The sequence below is a fragment of the Neopsephotus bourkii genome, unplaced genomic scaffold (genome assembly GCF_033783945.1).
Source record: "Neopsephotus bourkii isolate Nb327-2 ecotype Australia unplaced genomic scaffold, CSIRO-AGI_Nbou_v1 NB_962, whole genome shotgun sequence".
In the NCBI taxonomy this organism is placed as follows: Eukaryota; Metazoa; Chordata; class Aves; order Psittaciformes; family Psittacidae; genus Neopsephotus; species Neopsephotus bourkii.
The window spans coordinates 7,419,629-7,441,012 of record NW_026901456.1 but is presented as its reverse complement, the minus strand read 5'-3'; the positions used below and the strand labels follow the sequence as shown (position 1 = coordinate 7,441,012).

Below are 21,384 nucleotides of genomic sequence, written 5' to 3'. Positions count from 1 at the left end.
TTAGGGACATGGTTTAGTGGTGGACTTGGCAGTGCTCAGTTAATGGTTGGACTCAATGATCTCAAAGGCCTATTTGAAGCTTAAATATTCTATGATTCTACGCAAGAGCAAGGCTGGAGGACTAGTCCAGGGGCTTGGCTGGAGTGCTTCTGTTATGGAGATAGATTTTGTCATCAGAACCCCAGATCACTTCCTACAGTATATCCTCATCTTCATCCCTGCTTCCCTCCAGAAGCCTTTATTTCCAAGAAACACAACTATGCCAGTTTGATTGTGACAACTTCTGAGTTTGTTTACAGCCAAAAGCCAATCTTCATTGCCTTCTCCCCAGTGTGCTTTGCAACAGCAGCCATCCTACACCCTGGCATGAGGGACTTCCTCCAAAATCACATAAATTTGTTCTATAAGAGAAATTTCATTTGCCAGGCCTGATGACAGCTCATCAGCTGCAGTGGGGTAGGTTTCTGAAGTACAGACCTTTCACTGCTGCAGACAGTCCACCACAAATCTGCCAGGCTTACTCGCTCAGCATAAGGGTGTTATGTACCCAATTCTGTAATTCTGAAAATATGCAGCCTTTTATGTGTGAAGTCCTAATACTTTAAAATTAACAACAAGAGGGAAATAGTTAAGGGACTAGAGCATCTTTCATAAGAGGAGAGACTGAGAGTGCTGGGACTGGAGAGTTCAGCCAAAAACGAGCAGGATTTGGGGGGGTAATCTTATAAATCAATAAATACCTGATGGGAGGAGATGCAGAAGACGGAGCCAGGATTTACCTGATGGGAGGGATTGCAGAAGATGGAGCCAGGATTTTCTTGGTGGTGCTCAGTGACAGGACAAGAGGCAATGGGCACAAATAAAAACACATGAAATTCTAGCTGAACATAATAAACCACTTTTTCCTGGAAGGGTAGTAAAACATTGGCACAGGTTGCCCAGAGAGGCTGTGGAGTCTTCTTGGAGGTATTAAAAAAACTGATTGGACACTGTTCTGTGCAATCTTGTCTTGGTGACCCTGCTTGCACAGGCAGGTTGGACTAGGTGATCTCAAGAGGTCCCTTCAAATCAAAACAATTCTATGCTTTTTGTGAAAATAGGAATAATTGCCTAAAATCTTCTGGAATGACTCATACTTCTGAGAGTGGTTTCTTGAGTGACACAAGCCAATCTAAGTCCAGGCTGCTTATAGTCCTGTTCCACTTCCTGGTACTGGGTATATGTTTCTAGGAGTCTTTAAAGGCTGTGAGAATTAGCACTGATTCTAAGGCTTTTCAGCCTTTTAGGATCACTGTGACTTACTTTCACTATAGCACCACAGTTGCTCTGACTCTGGGAGCTAACCACTGAGTGAGCCTGAATCTGGGTGAGGCTTTGCCCTGACCTGCTACTTGGGCAGAGACAGTATGTCGTGGAAGGCAAGCTAATTTCTGGGGATACAGTGGGGAGAAGATGTTATTATCTAAGAAATTACATGTGTTTCTGTTTTAAAGAGATACATTATTATAGAAATAACAAATAATTAATAAGAAACAATAAACAGTTTCTCCTGTTGTTTATTTCATCTCACCTGTAGGCAACTTTATCAGCTTCTAGAAAAAAAAAAAGGCCATCTTTGTGCTCAGAGGATTTCCAGTGCCAGTGTTCTGCTTTTTTCATTCTGTGGCAAGTACATGTAGAGCCCTTAAAATAAGGTGCAGAATCTGAAAACATATTCATATCACAGATGACTAGTTAGTCAAATATTATGAATGATGTCTTAAGAAGAATTCTTTAGAATAGACTCTGATAACCAAGAGAAAAAAATACGATTTTGAGTCTTTGTTTATTTTTTTTAAATTTAAAATTACTCCTTGTAACATGTAGTATATATAGGCCACTGAGAAATTTAATTTCACTTTTGCTTCTGATCCTGCAAACAATTGGGGAGGTGCTTAGCAGCTTTGCTAAATGAGGAACAGAGCAAAGAATAAACTGCAGCTCCAGTCATTTGTGTGCTGAACTGCAGGTTTCAGTGGTGTGATCCCTTGGAGATGTGGTGGGTGAGGTGTCATGGCAGCGTGATGCCTGATGCATGGGCTCGCTCCAGCAGCTTTCCCTTCCTGATCTGTGCTCTTCTACTTCATACCATGCCATCCAGCATGTCTGGGGTTCAAGTGGAGAGGCTGTTAGGTACATGACTTTGCAGACAAACTGGGAGATGTATTTTTTATCAGCAAACCCTGTTACCTCTGCCAGCTTTCTAGTTTCTCACCCAAGTGTTGTTTAGAGTTACTGGCAACCTTTGCTATTGCCAAGCTTTTAGTCAAGATGAGTCAAGCTAAAATAGGCATCGAAGAGTAATGCATAAAACTTGGGAAAACAAATTAAAAATCTTTCACATGTGCCTTCTAGCTTCTGAGTTATTCACAGCACATTTGTTCGGTGCTTCTCTGCAAACTTTGAGGACAAAAATTGTTTTGAAAAAACAAGTTAAGGTAGTGATATGGTTGCTTGCCTCCAGGACTTGAGATGTGATGGAAAACACCAAGGCTGACCAGGACAAGCTGAAAACTGCTGATGATACTGGGTGCCCCAAAAATCAGTTGTAGCTCTTCACAATAGCTCTGGCATTGTCAACAGCCTTCTAACAAGAAGGGCAGCCCATGACCTCTTCTTCTTCTGTGTCTTCTCCATATCTTGAGGTCTCAGGTGTTTTGTTCCCTTCCTGAATGAAGAAAAAGACTCAGAAATTCACTTCCATTTTTTGTTCTTTCACACGTATGACATTATTGTTTTCTACTTCATGAAAAAAAATTAACTTGGTGTCACATCTTTGGTCAGCATTAATTAGATGTCCAGTATTTAGCATGTGTAACCCTTCCATCTGTCAGAGAGGCTGGCATGATTATATAGGAATGTTTTCAGGAGCATGATGCGTTATTGATGTGTATCTTTCATGTGTCATATTCATTATGCCTACTGCATTATCTGTAGAATATATTCCATTAATTTTTACTATATGCATTTAATATTACATATTTTGAACATTTTAAAGTTGCACAGGTTATGTATTGCAGTAACAGTAACCACTGAAATTTCACACAGCAATTATGAATTTTCTCTTGTAACCAAGGAATGCTATGTGCTTAAGTATAGTGAAAGTGAAGTAATGTGTACTAAAAGCAATAGTTCAAAAATACACTGTAGCTTATAGGGTGGTAGTTCAACAGTAATCTTTTGCACCATCAATGGGATATGTTTTGATTCACAGTTTCATTATGCCTCTGTCAAAGGCTTGGCTCAGAAGAGCCATGGTTGATCCCCATGAAAAATAGATGATTGGATTTTACTCTCATTATCCTGCCTTTAGATGTATGGAAGTGTGCTTTAAAAATAGGATTCTAGCAAAGGAGAAGGGAGAAAGAATGAAATTTAAAAAAATCTTTAAGCATCAGAAATCAGAAAGAGCAGGCTAGCCAATATCTGCCTCTGAAGAAGTTGATGCTAGCCAGTGTCAGAGCCAAGAGGATGAAAGAGGAGGGCTTTGGATCTTATCAAATATGGCAGTTCCTTCTTTTAAAAGAATTACCAGATGGGGAAAAAAGATCTCAAACAACCCTAAAGCATTTGGGTAAATAAAACTTAGAGTGGAAATGGTGCAGACCAGAGGAGAGGCCAGAGAAGGAAAGGAGGATTGGTTTGGGGAAGGGATTAAAGGAGGACAACTTGTCATAACCTGCTCATATATATATAAAAAAGGGACAAACTCAAGATGACAGCTGATAAACATGATGCATGCCAGTAGTTTTTGCTTTGTTGGCAAAACAAGAACTGAGACTTTTAATGAACGTTCACTGTGTACTTTTAACAAGGAAGTTGCAACTACAGGAAGAAGCTAATGATAAGTTAATTTTTAGAAACCGTACTTGGTTTAAGCCTAGAAACTTTAAGAAATTTTAAACTGGCTCATTTGATATTGACTCCAAGAAGACTCTTGGAAATCATTTTGCTTTGAGTGTGACAAAAATTAAAACACAGTGTAGTGGTGTAATTCAACACTATTTCCAGGTAGAATAGTCTCCAACATCATAGTTTTTAATAAAGCAAGAAGTCATTTTTGACATGATTTACTCTCATTCCTGAGTGGCTCTGCCTGCACCTTTGATTAAAAAAAAATAGAAGAATAAAAAGTTATGACAGTACAAAGGCAGCAGTAAGCTGAGTTAAAATGGTCCTTGCTCATGGGCCATGGGGGTAATGCAGGTAATAAGCGTTTTCTCCAGGAATCTGTTCTTGGTTCAGTGCTGATTAGTATCAGAGCTAATCACAATAAATCCCAGGTGATGACACAGACAAATAAACAGGAAAGAGAACTAGTTACTGACAACAAACTCGCCTTGATCTCTTGAGGAGCTGGGTTCATCTGAATAACATGCATTTTACTAATGTGGCATTCGGGGACAAAGAAAAGAGGTCTCACCTGTAAAATGGGGTAGTGCAATTCCAAGGCAGTAGATCTGCAAAGGAGGCAGAGGCAATAGCAGGTGATCAATCAAGCATGAGCTCTAGTGCAGTGGCATAGCTAAATAGCAATGAGAAAAGGAGGCAGGGGGCAGTACTTCAGCTTATTAGTGACATCACTCCAGGAATGCCATCTGTTTGGGTGTCAACTCTTTAACAAAAGGATGTTCAAAAGTTAGAAGTGATGAACCATGTTATGTCTGAACAATTTGCCTTAGAAAGCTGTAGCTCAAATATTAGCCAAGAAAATAACAAAAAAAAAATCACATTTAAAGTATCAAATACGTCAATCTGTCAAAGGCTGCTATGTAAAACGACCTGAAGTTTCAACGACACAGAATTTCTGCAGCTACTGTTAGCATAAAAAAGGTTTGCAGGTGCTCCACACCTCTCAGAACATTACTATTTAGGAGCTTAGACATGAAGCTAGGAACATTACTTTTATTGACTGGTTCTAAAATTCTCTTTTGGAGTCTGGGAATATCAACAGCAAGCTGGTTTTGTCTCACATCTTGAAGCCATGTCTTCCTCCCAGCCCAGACAGAATCTGCCTCTGTTTTTCAGCTGCAGGGAAGACATCTCCCTAGGTGTGTGGCATCCTGTAAGTCATCCTTGCCTTAGCTGTGTGCATCTTTAGCCCTATTAGACAGAATAACTTATTTATTTTCTCAAAAAGCCAAGCATCAGTTCCAGCAGAGCAATCTGCGTCCTGTGCCAGTCTTCCTAGCTAATCTGAGTGATGGTATTGCAGACTTTACTTTGCCCAAGCCTGGAGTTTTCATCTAAATATTCCTCATTTTGGGGAAATGATTATTTAGCTAGGGATCCCAAGTTAACATCTTGGAGATATACTTTGTCAGGATATTAAATCCTTTTTCTTAATGGCAGGATAACAAATAAAAGTGTGTTTTCTCCCCTGTTAGCACTAGCCAATCAGGCAAGGAAAAATGTCAAGTTTTTGGCTGTATTTCACATGGAAGTTCAGTAGAGCTTTAAAATCATTCCTTCAGGTACATTTACCAGTATCTCTTCAAGGAACTGTACACAAATATTGTGGGTACATTGGCATGTTCTCCTGAAATTCTACCACTGCTTTTGAGGAAAATGCATCACAGAAATATTTCAGGTATTGTGCTGCCCATGAATCATGCAGAGTTCTCTCACTCCAGTAACATTTTCTTTTGAACAGTGTTTTTTTTCCTACAGTCTGGAACCGTAAGTGTTTTTTGGACTTCCTGGTAACAGAACATCTGCTCTTAAAATAGAGGACCTGGCAGCAGAAGTATGCATTGAGCTCTCCCATGCAGCAGCACCTTGGGCAGGCAGACGAGGGCAGTGGCAGGGCTGGGACCATGCCTGGGGGTGAAACATATTTTCCTGCTCTACAGAGCAGGGGTTATAAGAAAGACAAGCACCAAAGGAGATAGAGAAGTCTTTTACTCAGCTGCTTAGGGTAGGGTTGTGTCAGGGGTTATCATGCACAAGGGAAATAAACTACATGATGCAGAAGAGGCTGCAGGATTTGCCACCCACTTTGGACCTCTGTCACTACAGTGTCACTGATGGTCCCAGTTGGGGCACACTGAGGAAAACCAAACAAAACCCAAGGGAGATTGTTAATGAACCACTTGAAGGGAATGAAAGAATTGCTAATAAAAGAATGAATGTTTAGTAGCAGATCTGTAAAAGGGGAAAAGAAGTCTTAGCAGATCAAAACCAAGACATGATCTCAGGTTAGATAGTAATTTTGGAGGCTTTTAATATTTTTCCTTATACAATGCTTTTGGAGAGAAAATACCTTGTTTTCATGCAATTTTTAATTTCCTTCACAAAGTTGTAGGTTTTTCTGAGAACTCTAATTAAAGGAAAGTCTTCTCTGCAAAGCTTTCTGTTTTCAACACTGAAAGCTTTCCTTGTTGATAAAGGAGGGAGGGTGAACATGAGATGAAGAAAAGCTCAACTCCCTTAAACGTTTTCATGCATCAAACTGTATCCACAACACCCACAAAACAACCATTTATTCTAGGTGATTATAAAGAAAATCCTGTTCTCCTTCCTTACCCTCTCCCAGTTTCCAAAAGCAAACCTGTACTACTACGGGATGAACCATTTGGATAGTATGAATATGATAAAGCTGTAGAGGGAGCAACACTGCAGAGTGTTCTCCAGGGAAAGGGAGAGCATTGAGGGCAGAGAAACACTCATCATCAACATCGACTGCTACTGAGGAGAGAGAAATAGAGTTGTCTAGGAAGGAAAGAAACAAGGTGGGGGCTGGAGTCTGGGAGAAGAGAGCAGTGGGGCTTAAACCTGAGGAAATCAAGAAGAGTATAGGGGTTGTATCCCAACGGGAGTAGATGTTTCATTTAGCTGTAGCTAGCTCTTTTTTAAGAGATGAAGAAATTAAATCCAAATGTTGCTTTTTGTTAGCTGAGCTCCACCGTGAGACACTTTCTAATAATTTTGTTTATGAATAAATACTTTTCAGAACTGATGTTTTTCAAATCTCCTTCAAATACACTGGTTGCTCTCCAACCCCTCCAGGAAATCCTGAATGGATACTTAATGTCTGCCTGGCTGCTAGCAGGCAAGTGATTGTGCTGAACACATTTTTCAGATGAGGAGCTATCACGGGGATACTACCAGGTAAAGGTGAGCAGGCAATCACTGGGAAGACTTGTGAAACTACTGATTCAGCACTGTAATGTTTAGGTAAATGCTACATCAGCCATTTAAAAGAGAAAAACGAGACACTTCTTATGTGTGACTCACTAATCACTGTCTGTGCTATAAAGCCTGGAGTACAAATTCTTTTTGTCATGAAAATGCTTGCTCCTTTGATCCCCACAACATCATTAAGCACTTCTAAAGAGTAAGTAAATCTTTTGGCACATTCTTTGCAAAATAAGCATTTCAGGATTCAGACGCATGTGGGTGTGTTTGTGATGCTGAGGAGATTGATACCGATACAATTTTTAGCAGCGGGTGCAGACTGTGTGTTGCTTTGCTGAAGGAAAGAGAGAGAAGTTTTCTACCTCCTTTTCCAAAACAATAATGTAGAAAACTGAAATGCACATGGTAGCCATGCAGGATTGTTGCACAGAAGTTGCTTTTACAAAGTAAGCCTATGTTGCCTGTCGGTATGATATCTAGGGACGTAAACCTGTCTACTGACCCATGGCATGTACCCATCAGCATGCTTCCCAAAGTAGTTTGAAGAATTTTGTCTTTTTTCTCATAATTCAGGTAAAATGGATGGTCTTTCTGGTGAGCCTGATGCTGTTGGGGCACTACCAGCTCTTTCCCACAGCAAGCCAACGCTGCAGACTGGTGGAGCATACACTTCGGACCGTGCCCTGTCTGCTTGGGGACCCAATGCAGGGTGAAGGCACCTGGAGGCTACTTTGTTTATCAGAGCATGTGTGCATTAGGGGCTGTAGATTACTTTCACAGCTGCTTTAATACCTGACACTGGTATTTTTTTTCTGGCCCTGTGCACATCAGCCCAGTGACTGGATCAGCTGCCCTGCTGTCCTTTCGGAGCTCTGGGGTGGGGGGCAGAACAGCTATCTTAAAAATTCACCAAAGGTTCTGTGGTATTTATCTAGTAACTTCACAACGCTTTAGCTGAAATAGGAAGAGCTTATGAGCTTACTGAAAGAATAATGTAAATCTAAACCACTCAAAGAAGCACGACTATTTAGAAGTGTAAGAACAGCATTCTCATGCCACATAGAGCTTTGTGTGAAATAAGTTTATAGCCTTCCAACATGCCATCTGGCAGCAAACAGTATATTGGTTTTCATCCCAGCCTGTGATCTTGCAAGAAAAATTAAATCATATATAATAAAATGCACTTTTAAAAGACAATGTTTTCAGTAATGTTCAGTGGAACTAATGGACTTAAAAGTGTTTCCAGTTATCTGTCAGAAAATGTTCTGGTAAACAAGTGTCTGCGCTCAATTGTGATGTGCATATGAGTAAAGGGATTTATGTCACACTCAGACACACTGTTGTTTGTGCGCATATGCAGCCTTTGAGTGTTCAGAACATTCAAATCTGTGTTTGTGCCTAGCCACTATAGTGGGAGCAGATTATGGGGTTTGAACTGGTACCCAAAATATGGATGGAATATGTTGTATGTTTGGGAGAAAATGGAGCAAGTCTGATGTTTTAAGAAGCTAAAGATTGATTACAGTGAGATACCAACTCTGAAAGTCCATGTGCCCAAGGCACCCTAGAATTTCTTTTTCTCTCCTGTTTTGACACCCTTAAATTTTAGGGAAGATTGATTCATGTCTATATTGGGTAAGGAATCTCTCTGATTTAAAGCATCTTCGTTCTTAGTACTGTGATAATTCAAGGAAAAGGAAGTCAGATGAAAGGAACTTGTTATATTTTTTTTTAAATTCTCAGCAAATCAGGCAAAAACCTTTTATGTAGTTGGACTATAGATAAGTGTTTATCTCAAGGAAAATTCACAAGATGAAATGCGTGCTGATAGCTCTGTTCTTATTAGGTTTAATATGGAGAAATTAGACTGCCCACTGGATGTATAATGAAAGGATTAGGTAGAACCTTCTATCCAACTGTAGACACTGGCTAGCTGAGGTTTGATTAAGTTAAGTGAAAAATAACAATGGCAGCTTATCTTTATAGGGGTGAGGATGGGTTAAAATAATTCAGGGAGAAACTGCTGTAATTAAAAATATTCTAGCTAGTATTCAAAGTTTGTCTTATTCCATTAAGGGCGTATCTTCCAGTTTACATTCATATTCTCTGTGCCTTGCCCATGTCAAGGAACTCTTGTCTCTTCATGTATATTTAAGTTCTAGCCTCCCAATCAGTGTTTTGAATCACTGGGATATTGAGTAAGTATATAATTCTTAGCTTAGATGCTGAACATCTGTTGCCATTTGTGTCCAATATGCAATTACAGCAGGGGGAGCTGGACAATCAGAGATTAAAAAGATGCTGCTTAATCTTCCACCACATGTTACCACTTAAAAAGAATAATACACTAGAGAAATCTCATAGCAGTTCATGGTATATCTGCTTCTCCCACTATCCTTGCTCGACAGATAAAGCTTCATTAGATTTCTGTCTGAAATTACCATAGTCCTTGTATTTGAACCTGGGAGTGTATTCACTTAGACCTTGTGTGGCCCATGTGGCAGGGCTTACTCTGAAGGACTCCATATCTGGTTTTCTCCAATTAAAATATTGCACCCTGTGGGCTTCCTTTTGCTTGTGATAATGTATTTATTTATATGGAGTAGTTTTTACCAAGACAGCACCAGCCATTTGCAGCGAATGAGCACTAGTATCAGTGGACCTGGGTAGAGCTCATTGAGATGGATAATGCAGTCCTCCCTCAAGCTTTCTGGCTGAGCCATGAAGCATGCCAGATGTCAGACCAGCAAGGAGAATGGGATAAGTTTTCCCCTTTTCTTGAGATCGAACTGCTCAGATGCATCTATAGGAGAGCTAGAAGTGGTAACTGTGGTGCTATGAAGGTAAGCACTAGCTGAAGAGGAGAAAGCCAGTGGTTGTACAGTCATAAAGATAGCACAATGTGCTTTGTCTTACTGCAAATCTATGTTGCCAATGTGCTTTGCAATTATATTTGCACAAATATGTATTCAAGAGCTGATTCCACACATTGACCTTTAAGAAGGGACTTGAAGGGTTGGGTGCTATAAGGAGCAAGAGTTGATATTCTAGAAGCAGGTAATGGGAGAGGGAAGGGTCACAGTGGTGTCTGCCTCAGAAGCTTTCTTTCCCACTGACTTTTCACCAGAGTGTGAAAACGCACACTGGGCACGATTGGAGCACTTTTGTGGAGTCTGCACCATGCATGTCCTGTTGGAGAAGCTGCTAACAGATCACCTGTGCTATCTCAGCAGAGCAGTGCTTGGAGTGATTTCTGAGTACTTGGGCATGCACCAAAATACTGCTGCAGTTCATGCACAGGAGGGAGCAATGCTGTCAGGATATTCAGCTCCGTCAGAGGAAGGAAGGAGGCAGGCTGCTATTTTATATCACTTCAGTAGATGTGGAGACACATTAAAGGAGTCCTTTTTTTGTCTTGATTTTTCTGGGCAGGGTGCCTGCCCATGTGGACTGGCTGTGGGTAGGCTGCCAGTGTTATGTCCTTCCCATGGTAGACTTGTGAGATGGTGTGAGTGGGGCTGCAGCTTCTAAATAAGGAAGTTATGTCTGTCCATTAACTGGAAGAACTTTCCATTCCCTGGAAGTCTTTGAAAAATGCAAATGCAAAGTTGAATGAGACAAACAGTTCCTGTGTTGCAGTGAACAGTGTTTCACTCATTTTGTACTCAAGAAGTGAAACTGCTGCTAGTAATAGCAATGAGATGTGCCCAGTATATACACACAACCTTCCAAATTAGTACAGTTTTCATATTTGTACTCTTAGCTTCTGTAATTTTCTCAGTCCATCCTGGTCTTTATTAAAACTCCAAAAGGTGGTTATTTTGATGTTTTTTTTTGTATGTGTGTGTTTTTTTTTTGTAATTGGTATTTTTTTTTAACAGCTAATATACTGAAATTTTCATCTCTAACTTTCTTTAGGGCAAAATTGCAAAGATTTATAAAATAGATTTTTTTATTATCTGAAGAAAATTATTTTACAATTGCATGCCACCTTGAGAGGATTCTGATTTTCTCAAGAAAATAAGCTTTGGGACTCAGAAGGATTTATTGAGAGAAATTTGCTGAGACACCGCATTTCAAGATGTCACATATATTGGGTTCAGCCCTTAATATTATGGCATGTTAAGGTGGTCTATCAGACTTATGACCTTTAAATGTGTTTTGCTCAGACAGCAAATAGAGACAATTAATGAACTACTGACTTCTTTAATTTGAAATAGAAACAAACACAGTTATACCCTAAATATCCTCAGAACCCTGACATGGGTAAGGGAGTACACAGTATTGAGTATTCAAAGATGGTTGCAAGTAATTCTTCCCCTTTCCAGACTAACTGCATTTTACCCCCTCTCTTAGTGCATCTTTAATACTGGAAGAAAACAAATTAAGATAGAAGAGACCTGGGCCCATATTCAAGGCTTGCTGAAAGCAATTGGAAGAACCCTTGACTCTAGGTGTGACCTGCACCATCCCTGCCAGCCTTGTAAGCCCTCCTGTGCATGCAGCCTCCCTGTGTCTGCTGTTCTCCCCCCCTGGCAGAGATCAAAGCTTTTACTTAGAAAACTCACAGCTCTGCAGCTCACTGCGCTGTCAGCAAATGATAAAATGGAGACTAAGCTCCACCTGCAAGTGTGAAATGGAACAAGTGAGATGGGCAACTTCACGGTAAACAATGGCAAGACTTCCCACAGGCCTTGCCTGTGCACACTGCTTGACCTGTGGGCTGTTATCCATTTTCTTCCCCAGCTTTCACAGTGGCAATGCAGTACTGTCTGCTCAGTGCATGGACACTTTTTCTGCCCCTTCCCTCCTTCTTCAAGCATAGACTCAGCCTTTGCCTTACCACACAGGACCTGCACAACCACCTCCAGCAGTGACTTGTCCTTGAGCAGTCCACTTAGAAAACTTCAAGGGTCTAAAATGGAAAAATAACAGTGTACATGGAATCCAAATATGTGTCATACTGCTTTAGTGGGGGACACATCAAGAAAGCTGCTGCACCTTAACTAAAATTTCTTCTTCCTGCATCCAAGGTAAACACCAGAACCTTTGAAAACATGAACTTGAGCCCCCAGCCAGATGGGCTTACGCCTATAGCACAGCTCTTGCTTGAATCAGTTTGCTGCTTGCAACAAGATGGTATATGGAGCAGCAAAATGCAGTCATTGAACTTCAAGATGACAGTTTATTTACAGAAAACGTGTGGGTGTGTAGATGTGTATGCCTGCAGTTTTTGTGTTGCTTAAATGCCAGTGGCCATTTAGTATTTTACTACATTTATAAACTTTGCAGAGCTTTTAAACCATCCACAGGAAAAGTTGGGAAGGTCTAACAGACATCTCATTCATTACCTACCTGCATAGCTCTCCTTGTGGCTGACATAGCTCATTCTCAGGCAATGTTAAATTCGCATCCACAGTCAATACTGGAAAAAACAGTCCTTTATTACAACATAATTATTGTCATGGTTTTCTGGTTAGTCACTTTTAGACTCCTTTTTTTCTTTCTAGGGACTACTTTTCCCAAAAATCTCTAACACAGTTAAATTCCAAAGGACTTTGCTCAGAAATATTTCAAGAGTTTTTCCTGAAGTTTACATTTTTAAAAGGTTATATAATACATTTTTCCATCTTCTATGGTGTCCTTGGGAAATCATGCCAGAAGAAAAATACTTAGCACAGTAGAATTTAATTATGCATTGAAGTGATTCAGAATCCATGTTTGTCTGTGGGCTAGAATAATAGTACAAGTGTCTTCACAAACTTTTGCTGGATTTTGCCAAGATGTGTTTCTTAGAGTAGCATGTGCTGCCTCCTTTATTTTGGGTATGCATGAAACCTTTATTGATGTGATTTCTGGAATCATGTTAATTCTTTCTGTATATAAATGAATGATATGATTTCACACATTTACCTCAAAAGTCTGAAGAAAAAGCGGTGGCTGAACTACACGAACGTACTTAAAGAACAGGCATTATTGTAGCTTGACTGCATTTTCTTTATCCTGTTGCTTTAAAGACCTACTTCTTCTAATGATTTGTGATTTTTTGTTTTAGTGGTAGTGATTTGTATTACAGAATCATTTGCTGCCAGTAATGGATATGTAAGTATTCATATCCTTTTGATAATTCTAAGTTGAAGTAGTCCTTCCAGTGGAAGATTGTAAGAAAAGGTTAAGTTTATTTTCTTTTGGTAAGACATTAAAAATTAAGTTGCAGTTTTCCATCAATACATCTACCATCACTAGGTGATGGCCTAAGGTCAGCCATTGTGCAGAAATGGTTTTGGACAAAGCTAGGCTGGGAACCTCTTTTTTGTTTTTACGCTGCGCACAGCCACAGACTGTCCTGAGGAGGGGTCTAAAGGTTACACAGCTGTGCTATTTAAAAAACAGGGGCTTTATTTTTATGATGGTATGGACTCAGTTTCTTAAACCCATAATATATTGTCTGCTCTTCTTTCCTTCTAAACACACTTTCAGAAAATGTTTGCAAATTCTTGCAGAATGATTATAGTGACAAACGTGGGAAGCCTCCAGCTCTGCAAGAAAATGATTGATGGTCAGTGGTGTCCACCTGCATATTGTGTCCTTGTTGAAATGCATTCATTTAATCTCAGGGGCACTAGTTTAATCTAAACTGCATTTTGCAAACTTGAGTACACTGCTCAAGTTGAAGGGAAGTAGGGTTTTTTGACAGTATCCATTTGTGGGGAATAGTGTGTAACATGGAGAATGTATTACTAAACATGTCTCAAAGCAGAAAGGTCTGGGAATTTGCTGAAGATGAGATATATTTCCAAAGTCCTGTTCCTTAAAATTCGCATAAAAATGGCCAAACTCTCCCTTTACAGACATCACTTAATTTGCTGTCCCTCAGTGAAAGACATTTAGTACTTAGGGGCTGCAGGAACAGCAACTTGGATCTCTTTGGAGAAGAGAATTTTATCTTCTGTCTCATTAGCTTCCTTCTAAGTTCATATTTTTTTTCCTGTGCCAGACAATGTTTGCAAAGCTTCTAACGTCAGAATCTCCTTAAAACTTTAACAGTATCATAGCTGTTGTAGTGTGTTTTTCCATTAACTCCACCAGGCTCTGCATCAGGCCAATAATGGCTATTTGTCAGTGTATTCACGAGTTATATTGACCTGTATCATGCCAAATTTCATCAGTGTGTTTGCAGTTCCTAAGCTCTTTGGCACAGTAAGCATGTTATACAGTTGGCACAGTTCAGAAATTGCACAGCTTTATACTGCTAGGCAAATAATCATACTATCTACTAATGGAAGACATGAAGTTCTTTTAACAAATCTATATGGCACTGTTCTGATGGATTTGTTCTGATGGGGGCACTGGTATCTCGCCTGCTCCCTCCAACCTCCTCTCCCTTAAAAAAAAAAAGGATTTTCTGACATTTCTGTGACCTCTTAGAGAAAGAATTAGGTGCACAGTTACCAAGCAACAGAAAGTCAGGCAACACACTTTCAAAGCCCTCTAATTGCCCATAATGGTAAGAGCAGCATCCATGTTCACAAAAGCTTCATATACTTGATACTTATTCTGCTGTGGGAACTCATTTACCTTTTATTATCAGTGTGGTGTTAAACTGTACACACCAAAGGAGGAGATGGAAGTCTGAAGGGTCTGCGAGACTTGGAGCTGCTCTGCATATAGGGGGCCATAAGGAACAGTTGTCATTTTCACAATTCATGTCTCACATTTCATTTATCTAGAATATTTTAAGTGCTTAACTCATAAGAGGGAAGGTGCATGCATCTCTACAATATTAAAACCAAAGTGGATGTGAAAAAAAAACCTGACAAAGTCTTGCTTTCAAAGATTTAAATGAGAGACCTTTAAATGAGAGACCAAAGAAAGGCTTTAAAGCACAATATATTCTGACAACTTTTCCTCTAAGGTTTTAAAATGGCATGTTTCATGAGTCACACAATGAAACCTCTATGAGGGTGGGGGGTAAATATATAAATACATGTTTGAGAATTTGAAGGACTTCTTTTTTTCATTCCAGATTGTACATAACTGCACGCCAATAGTCAAACTGTTCCCTCCTTACACAGTGTATCTATCTGGGACACTGTGTGCCACTCCTTCCTGCAGCTTTTTCATTGTCCTTAAAAGGCTGTAGCAGTCTTCATCTACTCTTCACAACTCACTTTCCTCAGGGGGATTTGGGAAATGTTTTGCATGGCTCCTGATCGAGACCTTCATGAAGGGACAGGCTTTGCCACTGCACCTTTTGGCTTCATCTCATTGTTTCCTGCAGAAGATGGTGTTGGCCATGAGCTGGGACAAGTGCTGGTCAATGGTTCTATTCTTCTGCGGCTGTCTTGGAAGAAGCCTTTTCAATCCTGAATGGGAGACATGGCGTGTTTGCACTTTGGATATCAGTCATCTGCTTTTCCCACACCAGCAAGGGCTAGGTTTAGTGTTCAAAAAGGGCTTCTCAGTACTTCTGTATATACGTTCATTTATTTTCAAGCATATAGAAGTGTTTATTCAGAAACAAATAAAGCTCTTCTGTAAATGACTTCTCAGGTCATTTACACTGGGGTTATCTCTAGCGAAGCTAATGAACACTATATTGGCATAAGTGAAGACAGGAACCAGAACCCAAGATTTCTGGCCCAAGACCCAAAGCAAAGCATACTCTAAACTTTGCATGGTATTCTGAACAAGAAAGTGCCTTGCATATGATCTCTTCTTCATTTTATTTTATTTTTTTTCCTTTTGGTTGTGCTTCTGTCCTTTAGCCAGAATTAAGATTTCATGGAGTGGTATCATACAGTGGAGGTGAAATGGCCAAGGGCTTGGTCATGGACTCTGTCAAGTGCTATAGCTCCAGTCCTGCAAAGCCCTTAGGCATCTGACTGCTTTTAGAGTACCACAAAATGAAACAGTACTTCAGACTGAGCCATGAATTGCCAAGAAGCATGCACATAGGGTGAGTACTCAGTATTTTGAACTTGGAGAGGAAAAGAAGAAGCTGAGGTTAAAGTACCTACATATACATAGCCATTTGAGCTGTGTTTTTCTATTTAGGACCTTTTTACTTCAATGACTGTGTAATTACCATCATTTCCAGTGGAGTTACTTTGAAATTACTATGTAGTTTATTGTATACGTCTAATTAACTTGTCTCAGAACTGTAAGTGGAATGTACCATCATTTCCAATCTGGAAAGCACTTCTTTGGAACCATATTCTGACAATTCAAGAATATTTCTGCTATGTTTACAATTCTAAGGGTAGGTATTGTTTGGAGACATACAGTCTGAAGGCATGAAAGGGAAGGGAGAATTATTATGTTTGCTCAGTCCCTAAAATGAAGCTATTTTTCCTATGTTTGGTTAACCAATTTTTAAAAGGAATTGATCACACTGTGAATTAGAACTTCTATTAAGAGCTACATGTTAGAAAAGCACAAGTAGTCCTGGCTGAATTTAGATTTTCATTGCTGTAGGGTGCCTCAGAGCATATTTATGCTGACTCTTGCAGTTAATGTGGAAATTTAAATGGTAACCTCTTACAGTTACACCAACCCCTTAAATCTTGCCCACCTTCCTATTATTATAAATTCAAATATTAACAATGTAATCAGCAGTACTGTTGGTAGATGCATCAAGATACATAAATAGCAAGACTCCTCTATATGAGCGAAGTGGGAATAAGATGGGGAAAGCAAAGTTCTGCAGTGGAAGACTGCAGAAAGGTTCCCATCCTAATGTATGTTTTATTTTTCCTCATTACTGCAAGGGCAGTGGAACCAAACCTCACTTCTATCACATCATTACTTTACTCTGTGTAATATGCTACTGTCAACCATAGTTGTCTTAGTCTTTTGATAGCAGAAAGGTATACAGTTTTCACTGCTCATTCTTCTCCCCAGCCCAAAGGACACACACATCCCTATGTGTATCCATGTGTTCTCTCCAAAACTGTGCACATGTAAAGACTTTGTAAGTCTAAACCACTACTTTCTCTCTTTCTCTAAGCATGCTGCAAGGAATAAATTCAATATATGTTTAGTTCTGATTTATTTTTTCAATGGTTAGCATTATACTCCATAGCAGAATGTTAACCATCTGCCATGAATATTCTTTACTGTTATTCCAGCTTTAATGAAGTCCTTGAAAGATTTTAATTTGAACTTAAATCACCCTCAAGTTATGTCCCTGGATGTTCCAATGTAGGTTACTTATGCTTCACACTGAAATGAGCAGTGCTGCAACCAGGTCTTAACTGGAGAGTTGTACCTGTACACCACTTATGTACAATGAACTACTTTGGTACCCATCATCATAGAAACATGCCAGAGGAAGTGCTGTCTAGGGAGGAGTTCATTTTTCTGGTGCATGTGAGGGAAACAAGAAGTGCATTATTTGGAAAGGTGAAAGTTCCTTCATTCTGAAATGTCTCCCAAACCAGGGAACCATGAACTCCCAGAGCGATTGGCAAATTAGCTAGGTCTGCATGCAAACCCTGCCAGGGACTAAAAATGAGCTGAGGAAAACTGAGATCCCTTTCACATCCCTGATATAATAACACATGTCCACCTTCTGAAAGTTTGAAAAAGTCTCCTTATGGAGTAAAGAGGGTGGGGAAACCTAACTTCTAGCCTATTCCTTCATTTTCTTCATCTAATTGTCTGCAGAGTTAAACACTTCTTTTTTTGGCGGAAACAGGGGTTCACTATGTCTTCACACTATTTTCAAAGAGAAGCCAGCCAGCCCCACATCTCCTTTTCAGCAGAAACCCATCTGGGAAGCTTTGTAGCTCTGTCACCTAACTTGAGGACCTTCAGCTACCTTGACTTGGAGACCCCATTTTTTCTGTGTTAAGGGGGAAATCTAGAGCTGCCTGTAGAGGATGATACTAAAGTACCTGTCATTTGCAAGTTCCAGTCTCCTGTGCTTTCTATTGATGGCACTTCTGGATTCTGGACTAGCAGCTTTCAGCGTCTCACCCTCCGCAGACTTCTTCTTTAGCTCTCAAAAATAGAAAATTGCTCTGAGATTTTTCCTGGAACACACTGTGAGTTTGCAAAAATGATTGCTGCAGAGGACCTCAGCTGAATAGCAACCCTTGTAAGTGTGCTGCTAGTCAAGAAAAACAACTTCAAAACTGTTGTAGAGTGCAACTGTATTTCACTTATGTTTTTTTATGTATTTCATTATATTCATAAATGACATGCAGCATTACAGGCATAGATTTGTTAGTAAAGTCAAAAGTGGGCGCCCGCCGTGGCTTCTGGCACTTGTTTGTTATGCAAATAATGAACCACGGTAGTAACTCACTCCTAAAGGTAATGGCAACATATATCAGGCTCCTTGTTCTGTATGCTGTCTGCTCCTCAGAGATGTCTGCATCTTGGGGCTAGTGTCAGTGGAAGACATACTGGTTCCAGCTATATACACGTAATATTGAAAAACAAGGAAGCTGTAGATGACACCTCCCTCTTCACTGTCAGACCTTCCTCCTGAATATAGCCAGTACCATTTCACAGCAAGAAATGGCCTTGTTATCTAGCTTGGAGTGTGGCAGTGATACAGCCAAGTTGCTGCTTGATCTTCATCTGTTTGTCTTAGAAATTGTTCAAACTCTAGGCTGGGTCCTGCTACAGATCATCCTGTCTCTGCTCCTAACTCTTGAGGGCACAGCTCACATAAGTAACTTCTGTGCCTGGCTTGCACAGACCCACTCCTGGAGATGTGCTTTTGGGCAGGGGAGTTTGGACACTTGTTCGGAGAGGCTGAGACAGCAGGGGACTGGCTGTGGTCCTCACAGCTGCTCAAGTGTGCAGATCTGAGGTAGTCCCTGGAGCTGGCTGTTGGAGCCTCATAGGGGCAGGATGGCTCTGCAGTGCTGAGATGTGTGCTGAACACAGTGCTGGCCTCTGGGAGACTTTGTGGAGTTGTCTGGTCCATTCTTCTGGGAGGGGTAGCTTTAACATGAACTCGTGCTTCTTTTGACTTTGATCACCCCAGGTGTCCATTTCTGGTGGGAATATAGGTACCACAGTGATGAAGGAAAGACTGGCCTTCAAAAGCTATCTGACACTATCTTGCAGAAACATTTTTGTCTTTAAAAATGAAAACTGTCTCTTGAGCCAGGATGAATGAGCCTAGTCAGAAAGATTTTTGTCTTGAAGACCATTTTTCTATGAAATCTTCATACCCAAATTATCATCAGTTTTTGCAAGAGGCTGGCCCTTTAGAGTCCAGTCCCCGGAACAGAGACAAAATGGAGGAAAAAATCTCAAATTGAGGAGCTTTTCTTTTCCCTTCTGGTCTTCCCCTACCCAGGCAGATGTGGCTCTGTTTGGCTTTTCCTGTATTTTCTGAAAAACTCTACATGAAAAGAGTTAAGGAACCATCTTTTTGACTTTGACTTGATTTTTTCTCACTGTCACGGAGAAGCTTTTACATCTCATTTCGGATCCTTACCAGTCATCCATGTGTATTTTCTGCATGGGCTGAGCATCCCTGTCAATGAAATGGATTTGGAGGGCATTTGCTGCAGGCCAGGTATCAAGCCTTGCAGGTCAGTTCCTCATACACAGTTTCCAAGCTCACCTGGGAAGCAGAGCGGCTTGCCCTGCAGGTAGAGCAGGTTGACCTTTTTCCACTATATTATTTTTTCTGAGGAGAGCTGCTCCATACCTTCCTGGGTAACAGCTGACTTTTCCACAGAGGTGACCTTTAATGCAGGCTTAAGGCCTGGGAAGGCCATTTTTGTGCACAAGCTCTCAGAGGGTGCAAGCTGTCACAGAGTGACCAGGTTGCAAACTCCTGGGTGCTACAAATTAGTTTTTAGCACTTCAGACAGATTGGTCAGGTGTTTTACTTATCTGTTATCTCCGTATCTGAGGTTCTACTGGAATGCTTTGCCATCAGAAAGCAGGATCCTCTAAATAACCTTGTCCCTGTCTTCTGGAAGTCCCTGTAAACAAGAGGCTGGCTGTGAAAGTATGATTTTCAGTGTAAACAGGTTCACTTTCTGCATCTCCTTTTACAGGTTTGATACATCTTACTGTCCTATTTACTCGCAAATGAGAATGAGGCCAAAACCACGCATTTCTTTTTCAGGGTCTCCATGACCTGTAAATGCTCAAACTTGGTGGAAACTGAGAGCATCTCATAGGAAAGCAGATCTGCAGCAGGTTTTTTTCGTGAAGGAAGGGGTATGGTCTATTACAGACTGTTCAAGGTTTATACCAGTAATGGCTGGCTCTGCTGATTTAGGTCTGTCTCTAGGTCCCTCTTTATCTGGTACATAGATTTTCCTGTTCCCTCCTCATGGTTTTGCACCTCAGTGGGAAAGAGAATGAAGACCCAAGACATCAGATGAACATCCTGATAATGTCCACCATCCTGCCTGAATTAACTTTCTCATGTGAAAAAAGCAAATGGCATTTTCCTCCTTATCTCCATTCTTCCATCTTTCCATGTTTATATCAGTTCATGTCCACCCTTATGTGTGGTATCTCTGTTTCACACTATCTGACTGTCATGCAAAGTTGAAATCAGCAATAGTGTCATCTTTGCTTAGGCATTAATTAGGTAGTTTGATGCAGCTCCTGATGAGCCATTTCATGCTACCCACATAAGATATGTCTAATTCTTGTCTTCCCCACAACAGGGGATGTTAGTTCAGTGCCATGCTTTGCAGTGGATAAGAGAATGCAGGATACTGTGGGAACAGGGTCAGGCATGGTCTTTGTCAGCAAACCCCAAACCTGCCCACAATCACGTCATCTTATATTAAAAGAGTACCAAGTCTGGAAAAGACTGACTAAAGGCAGCTTTTGCTATCTGCTTTCTCATTCTGTACAGAGAAAGCTTATAGATCAGAGTATGTGATTGCATAATAAAAGCTACACATGAATAAGGAGCTAGGCAGATTTATAGTTTCATTGGTCCTTTTTGTTCTATTTTTTAAGTGTTTGATTGAACAATGCAAATTTTTGAATGTAATTCTTTTAAAAAAGTCCTGGAAGATTGAAAACAAGTCACATGAAGCCTTACTGAATCCTTTGTACCCATATTCATTTAGATTCCCTTTTCAGATCTCATCCACATGAGCCCCGTGAATGTCAGGGAGCAGTAACTGCCTTTTCTTCTATTATCCATAAGAAAAGACTGGAAGACAGGCATTGCTAGGGTGTCATATACCATTTGCCAGCTACAAATGT

General features: G+C 40.4%; 1 long non-coding RNA gene across 1 annotated transcript; it reads right to left on the bottom strand.

Moving 5' to 3' along the window:
• Window positions 1-1,889: 1,889 nt before the first annotated feature.
• LOC133215358 (uncharacterized) lies at window positions 1,890-19,770 on the bottom strand. The gene is made up of 3 exons (XR_009726394.1): window positions 19,637-19,770; window positions 14,755-14,837; window positions 1,890-2,145 (listed from the first exon to the last, which is right to left on the bottom strand). It is a non-coding gene; the product is annotated as an uncharacterized LOC133215358 (long non-coding RNA).
• Window positions 19,771-21,384: the final 1,614 nt, after the last annotated feature.